We start from the raw sequence: 18,013 nt of genomic DNA, 5'->3' as shown, positions 1-18,013 counted from the left end.
TCTGGCATTTCAGCCGTCTTCGGCCCGGCTTGCTTGAATCCTGATGGAGCAGTGAGAAAGGGACTCATGTCTGAGTATACCCTGCCACACCTATAGTGGCCAAAAACGATTTAGAAAAGGGGGTGGTGATGAACAGAGTGTCTGAATTGAGCAGACCACTCTTACCCAGTCCAAAGATCAGGGCTTGATCCATCACCGTTATTTATCTCACTGCCCCACCCCAGCTCAGAACCTGGCTATATGCAAATCAGTCTGTCCCTGGCCCAGTGCATCATGGGAACAGGGCAGACTAAACTACCAAGCCAATTCTTCACCAGAAAGGAGACAAGCTACCGGGGACCGGTTTCTGGCATTTCAGCCGTCTTCGGCCCGGCTTGCTTGAATCCTGATGGAGCAGTGAGAAAGGGACTCATGTCTGAGTATACCCTGCCACACCTATAGTGGCCAAAAACGATTTAGAAAAGGGGGTGGTGATGAACAGAGTGTCTGAATTGAGCAGACCACTCTTACCCAGTCCAAAGATCAGGGCTTGATCCATCACCGTTATTTATCTCACTGCCCCACCCCAGCTCAGAACCTGGCTATATGCAAATCAGTCTGTCCCTGGCCCAGTGCATCATGGGAACAGGGCAGACTAAACTACCAAGCCAATTCTTCACCAGAAAGGAGACAAGCTACCGGGGACCGGTTTCTGGCATTTCAGCCGTCTTCGGCCCGGCTTGCTTGAATCCTGATGGAGCAGTGAGAAAGGGACTCATGTCTGAGTATACCCTGCCACACCTATAGTGGCCAAAAACGATTTAGAAAAGGGGGTGGTGATGAACAGAGTGTCTGAATTGAGCAGACCACTCTTACCCAGTCCAAAGATCAGGGCTTGATCCATCACCGTTATTTATCTCACTGCCCCACCCCAGCTCAGAACCTGGCTATATGCAAATCAGTCTGTCCCTGGCCCAGTGCACCATGGGAACAGGGCAGACTAAACTACCAAGCCAATTCTTCACCAGAAAGGAGACAAGCTACCGGGGACCGGTTTCTGGCATTTCAGCCGTCTTCGGCCCGGCTTGCTTGAATCCTGATGGAGCAGTGAGAAAGGGACTCATGTCTGAGTATACCCTGCCACACCTATAGTGGCCAAAAACGATTTAGAAAAGGGGGTGGTGATGAACAGAGTGTCTGAATTGAGCAGACCACTCTTACCCAGTCCAAAGATCAGGGCTTGATCCATCACCGTTATTTATCTCACTGCCCCACCCCAGCTCAGAACCTGGCTATATGCAAATCAGTCTGTCCCTGGCCCAGTGCATCATTGGAACAGGGCAGACTAAACTACCAAGCCAATTCTTCACCAGAAAGGAGACAAGCTACCGGGGACCGGTTTCTGGCATTTCAGCCGTCTTCGGCCCGGCTTGCTTGAATCCTGATGGAGCAGTGAGAAAGGGACTCATGTCTGAGTATACCCTGCCACACCTATAGTGGCCAAAAACGATTTAGAAAAGGGGGTGGTGATGAACAGAGTGTCTGAATTGAGCAGACCACTCTTACCCAGTCCAAAGATCAGGGCTTGATCCATCACCGTTATTTATCTCACTGCCCCACCCCAGCTCAGAACCTGGCTATATGCAAATCAGTCTGTCCCTGGCCCAGTGCATCATGGGAACAGGGCAGACTAAACTACCAAGCCAATTCTTCACCAGAAAGGAGACAAGCTACCGGGGACCGGTTTCTGGCATTTCAGCTGTCTTCGGCCCGGCTTGCTTGAATCCTGATGGAGCAGTGAGAAAGGGACTCATGTCTGAGTATACCCTGCCACACCTATAGTGGCCAAAAACGATTTAGAAAAGGGGGTGGTGATGAACAGAGTGTCTGAATTGAGCAGACCACTCTTACCCAGTCCAAAGATCAGGGCTTGATCCATCACCATTATTTATCTCACTGCCCCACCCCAGCTCAGAACCTGGCTATATGCAAATCAGTCTGTCCCTGGCCCAGTGCATCATGGGAACAGGGCAGACTAAACTACCAAGCCAATTCTTCACCAGAAAGGAGACAAGCTACCGGGGACCGGTTTCTGGCATTTCAGCCGTCTTCGGCCCGGCTTGCTTGAATCCTGATGGAGCAGTGAGAAAGGGACTCATGTCTGAGTATACCCTGCCACACCTATAGTGGCCAAAAACGATTTAGAAAAGGGGGTGGTGATGTACAGAGTGTCTGAATTGAGCAGACCACTCTTACCCAGTCCAAAGATCAGGGCTTGATCCATCACCGTTATTTATCTCACTGCCCCACCCCAGCTCAGAACCTGGCTATATGCAAATCAGTCTGTCCCTGGCCCAGTGCATCATGGGAACAGGGCAGACTAAACTACCAAGCCAATTCTTCACCAGAAAGGAGACAAGCTACCGGGGACCGGTTTCTGGCATTTCAGCCGTCTTCGGCCCGGCTTGCTTGAATCCTGATGGAAAAACGGTGTTGGATCTAGCCCTGATCTCTTGACTGGGTGAGAGTATTCTGCTTAATTCAGAGACTCTGTCCCTCACCACCCCTTGTTGTAAATATTTTTGTCCACCCTAAGCGTGGAAGGGTATACTCAGATGTGAGTCCTTTGCTCATTGCACCATCAGGATTCAAGCAAGCCGGGCCGAAGACGGCTGAAATGCCAGAAACCGGTCCCCGGTAGCTTGTTTCCTTCCCAGTGTAAGAATTGGCTTTTGTAGTTTGGTTTACCCTGTTCCCATCATGCACTGGGACAGGAACAGACTAATTTGCATACAGCCAGGTTCTGAAACTGGGATGGTGCAGTGAGCTAAAAAACGGTGTTGGATCTAGCCCTGATCTCTTGACTGGGTGAGAGTATTCTGCTTAATTCAGAGACTCTGTCCCTCACCACCCCTTGTTGTAAATATTTTTGTCCACCCTAAGCGTGGAAGGGTATACTCAGATGTGAGTCCCTTGCTCATTGCACCATCAGGATTCAAGCAAGCCGGGCCGAAGACGGCTGAAATGCCAGAAACCGGTCCCCGGTAGCTTGTTTCCTTCCCAGTGTAAGAATTGGCTTTTGTAGTTTGGTTTACCCTGTTCCCATCATGCACTGGGACAGGAACAGACTAATTTGCATACAGCCAGGTTCTGAAACTGGGATGGTGCAGTGAGCTAAAAAACGGTGTTGGATCTAGCCCTGATCTCTTGACTGGGTGAGAGTATTCTGCTTAATTCAGAGACTCTGTCCCTCACCACCCCTTGTTGTAAATATTTTTGTCCACCCTAAGCGTGGAAGGGTATACTCAGATGTGAGTCCCTTGCTCATTGCACCATCAGGATTCAAGCAAGCCGGGCCGAAGACGGCTGAAATGCCAGAAACCGGTCCCCGGTAGCTTGTTTCCTTCCCAGTGTAAGAATTGGCTTTTGTAGTTTGGTTTACCCTGTTCCCATCATGCACTGGGACAGGAACAGACTAATTTGCATACAGCCAGGTTCTGAAACTGGGATGGTGCAGTGAGCTAAAAAACGGTGTTGGATCTAGCCCTGATCTCTTGACTGGGTGAGAGTATTCTGCTTAATTCAGAGACTCTGTCCCTCACCACCCCTTGTTGTAAATATTTTTGTCCACCCTAAGCGTGGAAGGGTATACTCAGATGTGAGTCCCTTGCTCATTGCACCATCAGGATTCAAGCAAGCCGGGCCGAAGACGGCTGAAATGCCAGAAACCGGTCCCCGGTAGCTTGTTTCCTTCCCAGTGTAAGAATTGGCTTTTGTAGTTTGGTTTACCCTGTTCCCATCATGCACTGGGACAGGAGCAGACTAATTTGCATACAGCCAGGTTCTGAAACTGGGATGGTGCAGTGAGCTAAAAAACGGTGTTGGATCTAGCCCTGATCTCTTGACTGGGTGAGAGTATTCTGCTTAATTCAGAGACTCTGTCCCTCACCACCCCTTGTTGTAAATATTTTTGTCCACCCTAAGCGTGGAAGGGTATACTCAGATGTGAGTCCCTTGCTCATTGCACCATCAGGATTCAAGCAAGCCGGGCCGAAGACGGCTGAAATGCCAGAAACCGGTCCCCGGTAGCTTGTTTCCTTCCCAGTGTAAGAATTGGCTTTTGTAGTTTGGTTTACCCTGTTCCCATCATGCACTGGGACAGGAACAGACTAATTTGCATACAGCCAGGTTCTGAAACTGGGATGGTGCAGTGAGCTAAAAAACGGTGTTGGATCTAGCCCTGATCTCTTGACTGGGTGAGAGTATTCTGCTTAATTCAGAGACTCTGTCCCTCACCACCCCTTGTTGTAAATAGGTTTCTTACAGCAGCAGTATATCATACTGTAAAATAAATTCGGCAAAATCTATTTCCCCTATTTTAGATGCCAAACCATTCACGTTCCAGGAACAAATGTTGATGTCCTGCACTGTGTTTGATTTAGTTTGGGATTTTGTTCATGCAGCTCCTTGTTTTGTACTTAATGATCTCCGATGTTGATTGACCTCTTGTTGAATTTTATCTGGGTGTGAGATTGTAATTGTGATTTGTCTTTTGAATTTGACGTCATCCTTTATTTATTCGTATGTCTCAGGGCCTTTGGCTCCTTTTAGGATACCCTCTATGCGGTGGGGGGGTTGTAGGGGACTCGGGTAACGGAGAGGTTCTACCTCTTTTACAGGCACATGCATCAAGCGATTTAGGAATCGCAAACGGTGCGAATCGCAAAATTCGGCCGTTTGCGATTCCCAAATCACTATTTGGTATGCATCATCCTAAAAGTGAAGAAATCACTATTTTAGCGATTTTTGAAAGTGCGATTGCTTTTAAGGAATCGCAATTTTGCGATTCCTTAAAAGCAATGCATGAAACTGAAAAAATTTGCGAATTCGCAATTAGAGAGAAAAAATTACCATGAGGTTGGACCTCATGGTAATTTTGCGAAATGTTAAAAATATGCAGTTTTGTGCATTTTTGTAACTTTCATGTTGTGCACACACATGCCCTTAGGGCATGTGTGTACACAACATATGTGCATTGTATGATTTCAGGGGTGCAACAGGGTGTCCTTTGGACACCCCTGCACCCTTGAAATCGCAATCTCAATTTGCGATTAGCTAATTGCGAATCGCAAATTGAGATTGTCTTCCAATTCATTCCTATGGGCCTCTAGGCCCATAGGAATGAATGGGAAGGGATTCCTTAATTGCGATTCGCAAAATGCTAATCGCAATTAAGGAATTCTAAGGAATCGCAATTTATTTAGCGATTTCTTGATGCATAGGCATTTGCGATTCCTTAATTGCGATTCCTTAAAAATCGCAATTAAGGAATTGCAAATGCCGAGATTGATGCATGTACCTGTTTGTTCTATGCCCCATTGTGCAAATACCTTCTTGTGCCTCAGGATCTGTTCAACGACGGAGTAATTTTCCCAGGTGGCTATTGTTTTATCAACTCCTGTTTGGCTAGTTATAGATTTGAATTCTATTCTTAACAAATCGCTGGATGTTATGTGGCTTAGAGCTGGCAAGGTTTTGAGTAGCTTTATAATTGTACTTCGGTTTAGAATGACGTGGGGTCCTCTCGATTTATAATGTGGAATCATTTCTATCTGACTTTGGGGCGTGGGCAATTGTTTTTTGTTATAATCGGTCAGAGCCCCTAATGTTAATTCTATTGAGTCTTGTCGATCTATTTTGCTGGGCTCGACTAATTTAATTTGGTCTTGTTGTATCTTTCCAATATGCTCTATTGTGCTTTGCGATTTTGCTTTGTTTTGCGTTTCATTATTATAATTTCTTATCTGCCTTTCACGTTCCCCGCTTTGCTGTACCCTGCTCCATTATTACTTTTTCATTTGTAATTTGGTTCTTTGATGTTTGCGTTAGGACTGGCTTTACCAGTTCTTCATTTTTTACTTTGTCTTTCTTCTTTTCGGCCGACGACTTAAATATGTCATAAATTTTGTTAGTTGACAAGTTTCCGTTTTTTGTTTTGTTTTTGCCGTCATGGTTTATTGTGATTACGGATTCTTTTAATGCCGAATTTCTATCATTCATCATGCTGGGTGGCTTGCTGCCGTTTTCGTTATTTTCCTCTGGTCTTTTCTGGATTGGTGTCGGCGAGGTCTGTGGTGTAACTGTTTATTTTGCTTTTCCTTGCTTTCCTCAAGCGTTTGCGTTCCCGTTTTGGAAGGGGTTTTGCCAAAATTCCTTGTTCCTTGCTTTGTGACTGTTCGTTGGGTGTAAATTTTGATTCTCATATGGTGTTGAGCTTTCTAATTGGGGGTGTTCCTCTATTCGTTCCCAATCTTTCTCTGTGATTGGCAAATTGTTTCCCTCTTTTGGTGGTTTGATGTTGATGGTATGGGTGTCCTTTTTAGTTCCTTCTAACTCCTTAAGCTCTCCTTCCGTTGAGGTTTTGTGATTTAATTGTGTGTCCCTTACTACCTGCAGCAGCTCCGACATTATCATCGGGGCGGTTGCAAGCTTGTCGATTATCTGGTGGCAATTGCACATATAAAAAGTAAAGTCACGTGCTTGTTGAACCTTGGTTATCATGGCATTTAAGTCATGTAGTTTTTGATCTATTCCATGCAGATATAGTGCTAGTGCGTTTAATAGCTCAACTTGGGTGTCCAGCTTATCGGCATGATAAGTTGCTGCTGATCCTATCGTCTTCATGGTACCGAGTAGCTGGTCCCGGAAAGGTTCTGTTGATGAACTTTCTTGAAGTGTTGTCCTTCTTGTGTCTTGATACTTTGTCCTGATGCGGGTGATTTTTGGGGTTCTGGGGTATTAGCTGGGGTGGCTGGTTCAGTTTCATGAGGTGGTCTGAACTGGGCGAGTGGTACATGTGGTACATGAGGTTGTGAATATACAGGTTTGTTTGGTCTTGCGTGCAGGCTGTTGAGGCTGTCATAACTGTCCCGCTCAAGCTCCAGGTTACCGTCCTGGCTGCGGTCTTCACTAGGCTGCCAAGCAGTTTGTTGAGCTATTTGAATTGTTTGAGGCCATTGATTTTGCTGCTGCTTTAGTTGATTTATTTGTGCTTGGCTTGTCCAGTTTTTGGGTGTGGATGCCGACTGCCATTTAGGTCCCTGTTCGTTATGTACTACGGCCTGAATAGCCTGTTGGTGGGGTCCGTGATTGGCAAATAGTGGGCTCTTGACTGAGTTAGTGCAACTTCCTTCCTCTGTTGTGGACAGCTTAAAGGCCTTGTGCACTGTGTCCTCGGTATTTATTGACCTACTAACTTTTTCCTTATGTATCTTAGTTTCTGGGCTGCCCCCCCTGTGCTTAGACTCCTTGGTTTCTTTTAGCTCCATTGCGTCCTTTGATTCCTTGGCTGCCTTGAGCATCTTTTGCTTCCCTGGGGATAAACTGCGACATACTTTTAGGAAATCGGTGATGAGAGCCCGTTTGCTGCTTATGCTGTTAGTTTTAATAGGCGTTTTAATAGGCGAGCCGACTGCCCGGATGGGGGTCTGAGTCTTGGTGCTTGGTTGTATTAGATCTCGTTCTGTATTGCCTGTTTTGCATGTTTATTGTATTGTTCCGGGGTCAATTCCTGGAATGATTCCTGCTCCTTTCTCTTGGCTTTGCTGCATCTGATTTGTCCTCAGATAAATCCTCTGTTAAGTTCTCTATTAGATCCACTCCTTCCTCTCCCTCTTTTTCTGGTTTCAGATGCTTTGCGCCTGGTGCCCCCCTTATTGTCCCTGATCTCATGATGGTCTACTGCTTACGCTTGCTCTCTCTCTCTTTCTTCGGCCTTTGACACAGCCTCTGCCACTGCCACTGACTAGGCTGCTGCTTTGTTGTTCTTGCCTCCGCAGAGCACCTGTTGCTCCTGTTGCTTGCAGTTTCTCCCACTGCTAGGAGGTACTGGACGTTGTAATGATCTGTGGTTCCTGCCGCTACTAGAGAGGTGTTTTCGCAGCTCCTGGGCCCCTCGTTATGGCACCCCCTGCCGCTGGTGTCAGGAGGGGGGATTGCTTTCACTGAGTGGGTGTGGTGTGGGTGAGGCTCGCTCCTGTGGGGGCCTCCCCACCGCTGCAGGACGCTCTCAGAGAGATGTAGGGGTGCTTTCGGGCTCCTGCCGTTGGATACAATAGGAAATAATGAAGCGATTGCTCCTACCGCCACCGACCCGTCAGTGTAGAGCCCTCCTACCGCTTTTGGACGCTTGCGGCGGGAGGGAGAGGTGCTTCGTGGTGCTTTCCACTGCTCCTGCCGCTGTCGCTGCGGCTATGGACCCCCACTGTGAAATGCGGCTCCTGTCAACTGCCGCTGCCGCTGCTGGGGGGGCTTGCAGCTGCCCTGCCTCTGAGTCCCTCGATTTGGTGGAGGCTCCAGTACAGGGTGCACAGAGATTACCCTGGCTACCACCCCGAAGGCAGACAGACTGGGTGAGGCGTTCACCTCACCTCGCCACCGCCTCAGCTCCTCGGCTCCCCGGCCCCCTGGATATCCACGCCGCTAGATCAATTGGGCCAACACAGCCGACCCGTACCTGCACCACGATCCAACCGGTCCCAATCCCGGTCCCGGCAAGGAAGCCCGGTCAGGAAGCCCGATGCCGGACCTGACGGCAGAAGTGAAGCTGGGGCTCTGCTGCAGCTGCGGCGGCCTCGGCATCTCCCTGCTCTCTCGCTGTCCTGCTCACTGCTCACTGCCAACGACTAGAAACGAAGAAGACGAGCCACAAGTCATGAATAAATCTATAATAGAGAGTATTCGTTCTAAGTTGTAAATGTTAATTTAGTTACAAACTGGGGTGAAATTTAGTATTTTTTACATTATAATGGTTGCTATTGTACCTATGTAATTTATGTTAGGTGTTTTAAAATTAAATATAAGGGGCCATATTTTAAAAAAATTATCCCAGACCACTTTTTGTGTGCTCTGTGGCAAAGGTTCTCATTCATGCATGGTTTATAAGATGGAAGACTCAGACAGGAATGCCACATCATTCAGCTGAATGATGCTGACTCACAATTGCTGTAAGGCTCAAAGACTGGCTATTTAAGTTTTTCATATATATGTTATGCATGTGTACTTTACTGATCTTAACCTGTCCGCGATCTTGGTCTAAGGAGGGCTGGTATTTCTATAGAGCTCTACTGGGAGTCACAACTTGTACCTCACACAAGGGATTTTAATAAGAAGTATTGTTATGCTGCTCTCTCCCTCTTATTTTTAATGAATCAAATGTATGATTTAATTGATATATGTGTACCGAATCTTTTACTGTTGGTCCCATGGCACGAGCTGTCGAAATAAAGCTTATACAACAACAACAAAATTAGGGATAGCAATATCCACATTGCGATTCTTTCAGACTCTCTACTTCGAAATTGTATTTCCTAATGAACTAAAGAATATATTTTAAAATAGCACTTCCTAGTGGGGTTTCAAAGCGATCTACCTCATAAATTGTGACCTGCTAGAAATCACTACAATCACATGGATGGTAGCCATGTCTTTGATCACTTTTTTAATGGTTTTGTGGGATGATCCCATCTTATCATTACGCCTATATAGTAAAGACCATTACAAATGGAAAGGGGAGCTCATCCTTTCCTTAGACAATGAAGTATTCTCACCGTGAAGGACACCAAATGTCTGCGAGGTGATTATATCCCTCTTCCCACCGAACCATTCAAATATGTATTGCATGATCGGAAAAGGCTAGGAGGGGTTTAGGGGGCAGCTGACCAAGTTGAAGTCTCCCCCTGGGGCAGATTGGGAGGGTGCTGCAGTCCAACTACTTTCATTTTGTGATGGGCTTTTTAGTAGCCCAAAGATACCCCAATGTTTACTTATATTTTGAGCTACCAGCCACTATTTTAGATTCTGGTGGCCTGGTGGCTGGTAAACCTAGCAGTGGTTGTTTCTTTGTTCTTTGTCATTTAAGCGTTTCTGGCAAATCCTCACCATGTCAAGCGAGATCCTGATGATAGAGGCAATGTGTCACTTGAAAGAGGCTGGCACGGTGGATTCAGTGGTTGGGCAGGCTCCACCTTACTCCACTTGCGTTCCTCACTGGGCCTCTGCAGGGGTGGCAGCGGTGGTGATCGCGTGTTTGCCGCTGCGCACTGTGTGGACAGCGGGGGCCATGCCCCATGAGATGAGTTTTTGCAGCTGCTCGGTCCTCATGGGAGCGCTTGCATTGAGCGCATAGGGTCAGTGGGGGAGGAAGGGGAGGGTAGTGGGCACATCACCCGATCCTGTTGGGCCGGCCAGCCCATGTGCGGTGAAGGTGGAGGGCGCAGAGGGGCCTGGGAGGGCTGGTCAGAGGGAAGCGGGCCATTGTGTGTGAGGTACGAGTATGAGTAATTGTAAGAAGTGGGCAGTGTCAGAGGAGCCGCCGGCCTTCCCCAGACGGGAAAAGGTAAAGGCCACAAGGAGGCGTGCAGCCTCAGTGGCATGAAAGGCAGTCAGCATGGGAAACAGCGTTTACAAAGCTGGTCAGAACAATGCAGTGCCATTAAAACGGAAGCACTACAACAAATGAGTCATTCCCACACGTTCCATTACAACGCAACTCATTACAAGGACTTGCTTTATCAAACTCAGTTTTGTTTTTTAAATCAAAAATCTTCCCTACTGTTGCAAAGACTAAATTTGGATTAGTACTATTCCAAACTCCAGCACTTTCCTAAAGCAAGTTCTTGTAATGACTTGCGTTGGAATGGAACGTGTGGTAATGATGCATTTGTTGTATAGCCTGCATTGTAAAGGCATGTGTTGTAAATGCATTTGTGAATACGTGGCCTATTCACCAGCGTTGATGCCGGGAGAGAAGTGGAGGGTGGGGACAGGTGAGGCGATGGGTCTGAGGAGGAACAGAATCTTGGTCCAGTTCTGTGCCTGGACAGAACTGGATCTGTCCAGGCACAGACACCCTCAGCTGCCAGATCAAAGGATTTTTGTGTACAAATACTGGGGACCAGACCCCTGAAATTTGGAACTCATCTGGATCAAGAAGACTGCCTAGAAGAAGAGCTGGAGAAGCTGTGAGGAGGAACTTCCACTTTGCTGTGTGCTTTGCTGGGCTGACCTGCAGTGGCTGCTTCTGTCTTGGGCAGTGAAAGGCCTGGACTGGACTTTCTGCAACCTAATTTGTGAGTCTCTCCAAGGACTTGAAGTAGAGCTTGCCCCCTGTTCACGAAGCCTCAGGAACAGCAAAGAAGTCAAGCTCTTCTGCTCTCAGCACCGGGGATTGTGTGTTTTGTGCTGTATCAGAGGGGAAGCAACTCGACGACGAACTATGACACCGCTGCCGACTCCATGTCCTGAAGGCACCACAAAGGGCACCACCGCTGCAACGCCGCACCGCGACCTTGGTCTCACCGACAAAGCCTGTTAATGCTGCCACCGAGCCACTTCTCGCACAGCGACCTGTGAGCACAGCACTCTGTACCTCCTTGCTTCACGAGGACGCCTTGGCCTCCCCAGCGCCGCTGCTCCACACCAAAATTGACATCGCTGCTTGCGCTGTGTTTCAAATGCACCGCTTGAAAGTCACACGAAGCACCGCCCTCATCTAGCATCGCAGCCTTGGCCCACGGACGCCGGCACCATCGACTCCCGCACGTCAGCTGACAATAGCGCTTCAGCAACGACGAAGTTGCTGCTTGCACCGTGACCTACTAGCACCATGACGAGCACTGCCTTCATCTTGCACCGTGACCCTGGTCTCACCGATGGCACCATCCGACGCCACCCCAAGCCGCTGCTCACACCACGACCTGGTGGCCCCGCACACCGCACTGCTGCACTTTGCACCACAGCACCCGACACCTTCCAACGCCAGTGCTCTGGATTCCATCAGAGAGGAGCTCGACCTTCAGCACGAGTGACTTCAAGGGCCTCATTGCCCTGCACTCCTCACAGGCAATAGTGGCCCTTGGTGGGAGCGTTGCCAGCCGAGGACGTGGGGCGGGGGAGGGGCAGGGTGGGGGGTAGTAAAGTACAGAATACGCCTAAATAGAGGTAAGTAAACATAAATAAATAAAACTAATTTAGTTGCGTGTGCTGCATCGCATTTGGTGATGCAGCGCGGACAACGTAATTTGTCCTACCACCATGGGCTGCTACTGCTCACAGGTACTGTTTGCGGGTCTTCCTGACACCGTAGCTGGCCTGCGAACCCGCAACAGTCAGGATTGTTGGATTTGTTGTTCACGATGCCATGGTAGCAGCGGATGAAGCTATCAACATTGAGGAACTTTGTTTGAAACTTGTTTTGATAACTACAGACTTTTTTTTACATATCGTGGTGTGGTGTGGCTCATTGGTTAGAGGCGGCAGACTCGGAAGCAGAGAACGGCCCGGGACCAGGGTTCAAGTCCCGACGCGGCTGGGTCGTGGACCAGGGTCAGCGGACTTGATAATTCTCGCCTCGGTGCCTACTCTAACCAGGGATCACACTCGGCAACTCTGGGCATTAGCTTGCTTCATCTCTACAACGGTCCCCCACATTCGCCGGGGATGCCTGGTTTCACCTTGGAGATACCCAGTAGGGACCATCTCACAGGGATAGCCAGGACGGGTTCCCCAGCGGTCAACAGCACCAAGACACCTCAGGGCAGCAGTGCGCTTTACAAGACACATACATTACATTACATTACATATAGTATTGTGGATTTTTGTCATTTTTCGCCTTGTTTTAATTATATAAAAATATTGGATATTTTTCTAAACTGGTGTGGTGTCCTTTTGTAGTGTGTACACTGTGTTACTGTGGGTTATGTGCACATGCTTTACCCACTGTCTCTCAGATAAGCCTGACTACTCGTGCCAAGCTACCAAGGTGGTGAGCAGGGGTTATTTTAGGAGTGTAACTCCCTTATCCTGACTAGAGTTGAGATTTTTGCCTGGCTTCGGCCCTTGCCCTAGCCTACCAGAAATCCCATTTCTAACAACGGGTGGGGGGGTAAGCTTGGGCACAGTATGATGCAAAGTTTCTATGTATTTGGCGTGGGACCTGGAGGCCAAATGGGGCAAATTGGACTCTTATTTGTGGCAGCACACTATGAGTTCTGCAAAGGGGAGAAAGACTATATTTACAGCAAGTGGTCTGCCTATTTTATATCATTCCTTTTCAAGGGCATCCCACCCAGGGAGGGGTGGGTGGACCCTCAAAATTCTTGTCAGAGCTAGGAGAGACCTGTTCGGATTTTAACAAAGGGTTGCGTACGTGGGTGTATTGCAAATTCCATCACAAATCTTTAAAGTGTTCTGGTAGACACCCCCTGGTCAGATGTATGTCAGTACAACGCGATCTTTTAGATCGCGGTACTTGACATCGCAGGTTTTACAACGGAGGGCGCGGATTTCAGAATTTTTAAATTTTATATTCCAACACCAGTCCCCGTAACAGTAGGGAAGGTGTTGGACTATAAAATTAAAACATTCCTTATCCCACAGCGCCATCCAGCGCAAGTCGTAGTAACGACTTGCGTTGTAACAGCTGCGGGGAAAAGGTCGTGCGGTGTAAACACCGCGTCTTAAACGACGTTCCCCCCCCCTGGTCAACTGCTACAGAGAAGGGGATACGTACAACAATCAGGGAGGGAGCCAGAGTCAGCAGTATGTGGGGAGACAGGGCGGACATTAGCAGCAAGTTACGGGCCCAATCGGGGCAGTGGGGGGCACGGACCTGATGTAAAGGGCTCATTCTCTGGTTAAACTCGAGAGGTTGGAATATTGGTTGGGATTTTATAGGCAAGGGGGGTACATGGAGTCACTGCTGGAGGGGTTTTGTTGGAAGTTCAGGTTGGGTTATGAGGGTCTGTGGATCCATCGATGAGCAGAGAATTTGCATACGGCTGCGGAGTACAAGCAGGCGTGAGGGACAAATTTGGAAAAGGAGGTTAGGGAGGGCAGAATGGTGGGACCCTTTTCTGATTGGCCTATGGAGAGCCTAATTGTGTCTTTAATCAGGGTTGTTCCCAAGAAGGAAGAAGGTCAGTTTTGCTTGATCCAGTATTTGTCGTGGCCGGCAGGTCAGTAGGTAAATGACTTTATCGTGAAGGATGTGATGTCAGTGTCCTACCCGTTAGTGGATGAGGCCATGTCACTGGGAAGGCGGCGGGTCCAGGTGCATTGATGACAAAATGCAACGTGAAGTCAGCTTTTTAGCTACGTCCGGTACACCCAGAGGATTTTCTTTTTTTTTTTTCGATAACTTTATTTTAGTTGCAACAGACCATAAAAGTACAGAATAAAATACGCACAGACACTATATTACAGAGAATAAATAACATGAAACAAATCAAAAACAATCACAATCATATATGTACACCTACATTACAAATTTAAAACCGTCACATATTAAAATCAGATTAAACCATTGAAAGTAGTTATCAGAAGTATACATTAAATTTCCTACAAATATATACATCAACAGTTTTTTTCGTTAAAAAAATCCTGCGTTTAAGCACATCCCGTTTAAAAAGCAGGACACAGCGACAACGATAGGAGGATGCGTATCATATTTTAATACTCTCAAGGCCCTATAACATTCTCTGAAGCCAAGGTTCCTACAAATAGGTTTCGCCCAGCGCTTGCATACAGTCTGGTATTTGGGACAAAAAAAAGGACGTGAATCTCATTTTCAAGATGGTATTTGCACGCTGAGCACTCAGTATTTTTATTTAGGTCCCATTTACTAGTAAATACCATGAGCAGCAGACTACCCATCCTAATTTGCATGTACAATTTCCTTGCCGAAGCTGGATAAATCAGGTCAAGGAAATCCTCCTTTTTGTAATCCTCTTTTACTTGGAGGAACTGAGATGTCAGTCTACTTGCTGTAGAACTCACGTGAAGTGACAATAGATTATGGTGCCTGTAATGGTTCACCAGATCAGCCCTAGATATTACCGGGCACGCTACTTCTGGTGTTCGCCATAACTCGGGTAAGCTAATCCTACTACAGAGTTCCTTAACCACAGGATTTTCTTAGTTCTGATTTCAGCCCTATACATCCCTGAACTCACTTCTAAAGGGAGCTAGTTCAGGAACTGACCATAGTCTTCTCCAGTAAGGAAGCGGCCTTAAGGCCACTTCTTCCTCAATGGGGTGCTAACTGGCAATCCCAACAGGTTCCTCATAAATTAGTACTCCACCCTTGTAAGGGTTGTGGGCCTATAATGCCCCCAGATCTCCACCCCGTACATAGAAGCCGCTCTAGCCTGTACTTTATGAATTTCTATAACTGGAGCAGCAGGTTTGTACACAAATGTTCTTGCATTTTCGATATCCCACCCACTGTTTGAGTCAACTTTAGGGCAGCCTTTGCTACTTGGGCATCCCATTTCAAGTGTTCCACAAGGGTGATGCCCAAATACTCGAAGGTTTTTACTTGTTCCAAAGGTATGCCATCCAATGCTGAATGCACTATACTCATGCAATCTCACATTGGTAACCATTCCTGTCCTAGATGTGCGCTTACTCTTACCGATTTTCAACCCTATCCAGAAATAAGCGACGGTACCATCAAACAGAGCCATCCTCTAAAACAGAAACAATCTGAGTTTATATTCTACAGCGTCAACTGCCGTTCCTTACCGCAACATAAACTCGACATTTTCAATTTACTTGTAGATAAAAAACCCAGTGCTATTTTCTTGACAGAAACCTGGCTCCATGATGGCGCAGGACCTGACGTGGCTACCGCCCTCTCTCCTAACTATGCCATTGTTAGAAAGGACAGACTCGGGCAAGTAGGCGGGGGCACTGCAATCAACTACTCCAGGGATATTACGTGTAACCTTGAATCAGCTGACATCCCTGATTGTGAAGCTGCGTTTTTTAAAATCTCCCTTAACCCTAATTTTACACTTTCCGTTATTTTGATCTATCGGCCACCTGGGAACGCCATCTCATGGGCTGCTAATTTAGCAAACAATATTACACCCTTTCACCTCTCCTCCAAACATTTTTCATTAATTGGTGATCTTAACTTACACTTTGATGACTTAGCCAATGTCTCCTGTGCTAACCTTTTAGACGATCTTACAGCTCTGAATATGACACTGCTTAATACAGGCCTGACACATTAAGCTGGCCACCTCTTGGACCCAATTTTTTCCAATCTTCATGAACTAAAATGGCTTAGCTCGACCCCTATCTGTTGGTCTGATCACTTTTTAATTCTTTTCAAACTCACATTAGCAGCATTCTCCCAGTCACACCCTGACCGTCCAGTCACCTTCATACGTAACTGGAAAAAATTGAACATTGAAGAATTAAATATTACCCTAGCCAAAAATCCTCCTGTCTATGATCTCGACATGGAATGTATTGCCCACGCAACTCATACGTGGCTTGAGAACGCAGCAAATGTCTGCCTGCCCCCTTCCCATTTTAAGAGTAACACTCATCGTCCCCCAGCTCCGTGGTTCAGCGAGTCTCTGACAGCAGAGAAATCCAAATGTAAAGCACTTGAAAGGCAATGGCGAAAAAACTACGACCCCATAAAGAAAGAATTATATCGGAAAGCTAGGAATATTTACCACACTGCCTGTATCAAAGCCAAAGCCCTTCACGTAGCTAACATGATAAACTCAGCTCCCAATATGGCCCGGACGCTTTTCAACACCGTCAAAGAATTGGCGGGTGAAAAATCTACTGCTGCGGCCTGCCCACTTAACACCCAACAATGCCAAGATCTGGCCGTCTTTTTTACAGAAAAAATTGAAAATATCATCACTGGCGTTAATAGGAACATCCCAGTCAACATCCCACAAGAAGAAGTCTCCACTTCTGTGAGAACAGAAGGATGTACGTTAGATCATTGGCCTTCCATTACCCTTGAGACTCTGAGGCCCCTCCTCAAATCCATCAAGTCAGGCTCCCCTCGTGACCCGATCCCCATTAGTGTTGTACACGCGATATTGGAGCCGTTGGTCCGAGTTGCTGGACCGTGCTGACTTTTTCCCCGCTGGTTGGCGGGGGACCTAGGCGCTTCCGAGCGTCCGCGGCATTCTCAACCGCGGCGTTTGCAAATTGGAGCCGGCTGCAAGACCAGGCGAGTAGAGCTGCAGCGAAGCATGTGGAGGACGCAGCTTGGGCGTCTGAGCGGGCGGAGTGCTACATTGTTACATTGTGGGCTACATTGCTGCCAATATTATTTCGAAGGATTCGGCCGGTGCTTTCGGTCGCTGTGTGGTTCAAGGACGCGATTAAAGGCGTTTTTCAGCAGTACTCGCACAAACCGCTTTCCAACTAGCCACTGTAGCAGCTAGCAATTGTAGCAGCTTTCTTCCTCCTGCTGCACGTTCAAATTAAGACACTTTTGGTGAGTGGAGAACACATTTTCTTTTGAATTTGTTACATTGTGTAACTTGCAGTGCTTGAAAAACTTTTTCTTAGCAGCCAGCAAAACCCAGAAAGTATCGAACTCCCAGAGGTGATTTAAGTGATTGGAAAAGATTCCTCCTATATTGTTAAATACTTAACATGGCTCCCAAAGGCAGAGTAACAAAAACAAATGCCTCTAATTTAGCCAACTCCACAAATGCTGTGAATTCTGCAAATGCTGCAAACACTATCACAACAGTAGATCCAGAACACCGTAATTCACAAACAAATGGAGTTTTTAAAGAGCCCACAATACCTGAGCTATTTAAGAAAAAGCCTACAATTATCCCTAATAAAAGCTCTACGATTGAATTGACTCCATCAAAGGCTACTGAACGCTCCAATCCCGATAAAACCAATTTGAACCAATCAGCTAAAAATGATGCAGCTTTAGTTGCGGCTAATGCTAATGAAGATGTTGGTGTAAGGGGGGAAGTTAACGATGACGATGCAGTATCTGAGCTTTGCCTTGCTGTAGAGGGAGTTAGAGTTTCACCCAGACCGAATGACCTACAACAACAACATGATGCAGAATCTGTAGAGTCTGGGGGCCAATTCTTTTCAATGTCTGATTTATCTGTTGCTTCAGAAGGTGATCTGGAGGAGGAGCTCCTAAGTGAGGAACACTCTCAGGTTAAAGATTGGGCGGAGGAGTGTA

Source organism: Lissotriton vulgaris, chromosome 5 (genome assembly GCF_964263255.1).
Source record: "Lissotriton vulgaris chromosome 5, aLisVul1.2, whole genome shotgun sequence".
Classification (NCBI taxonomy): Eukaryota; Metazoa; Chordata; class Amphibia; order Caudata; family Salamandridae; genus Lissotriton; species Lissotriton vulgaris.
This window is presented reverse-complemented; position numbering follows the sequence as displayed.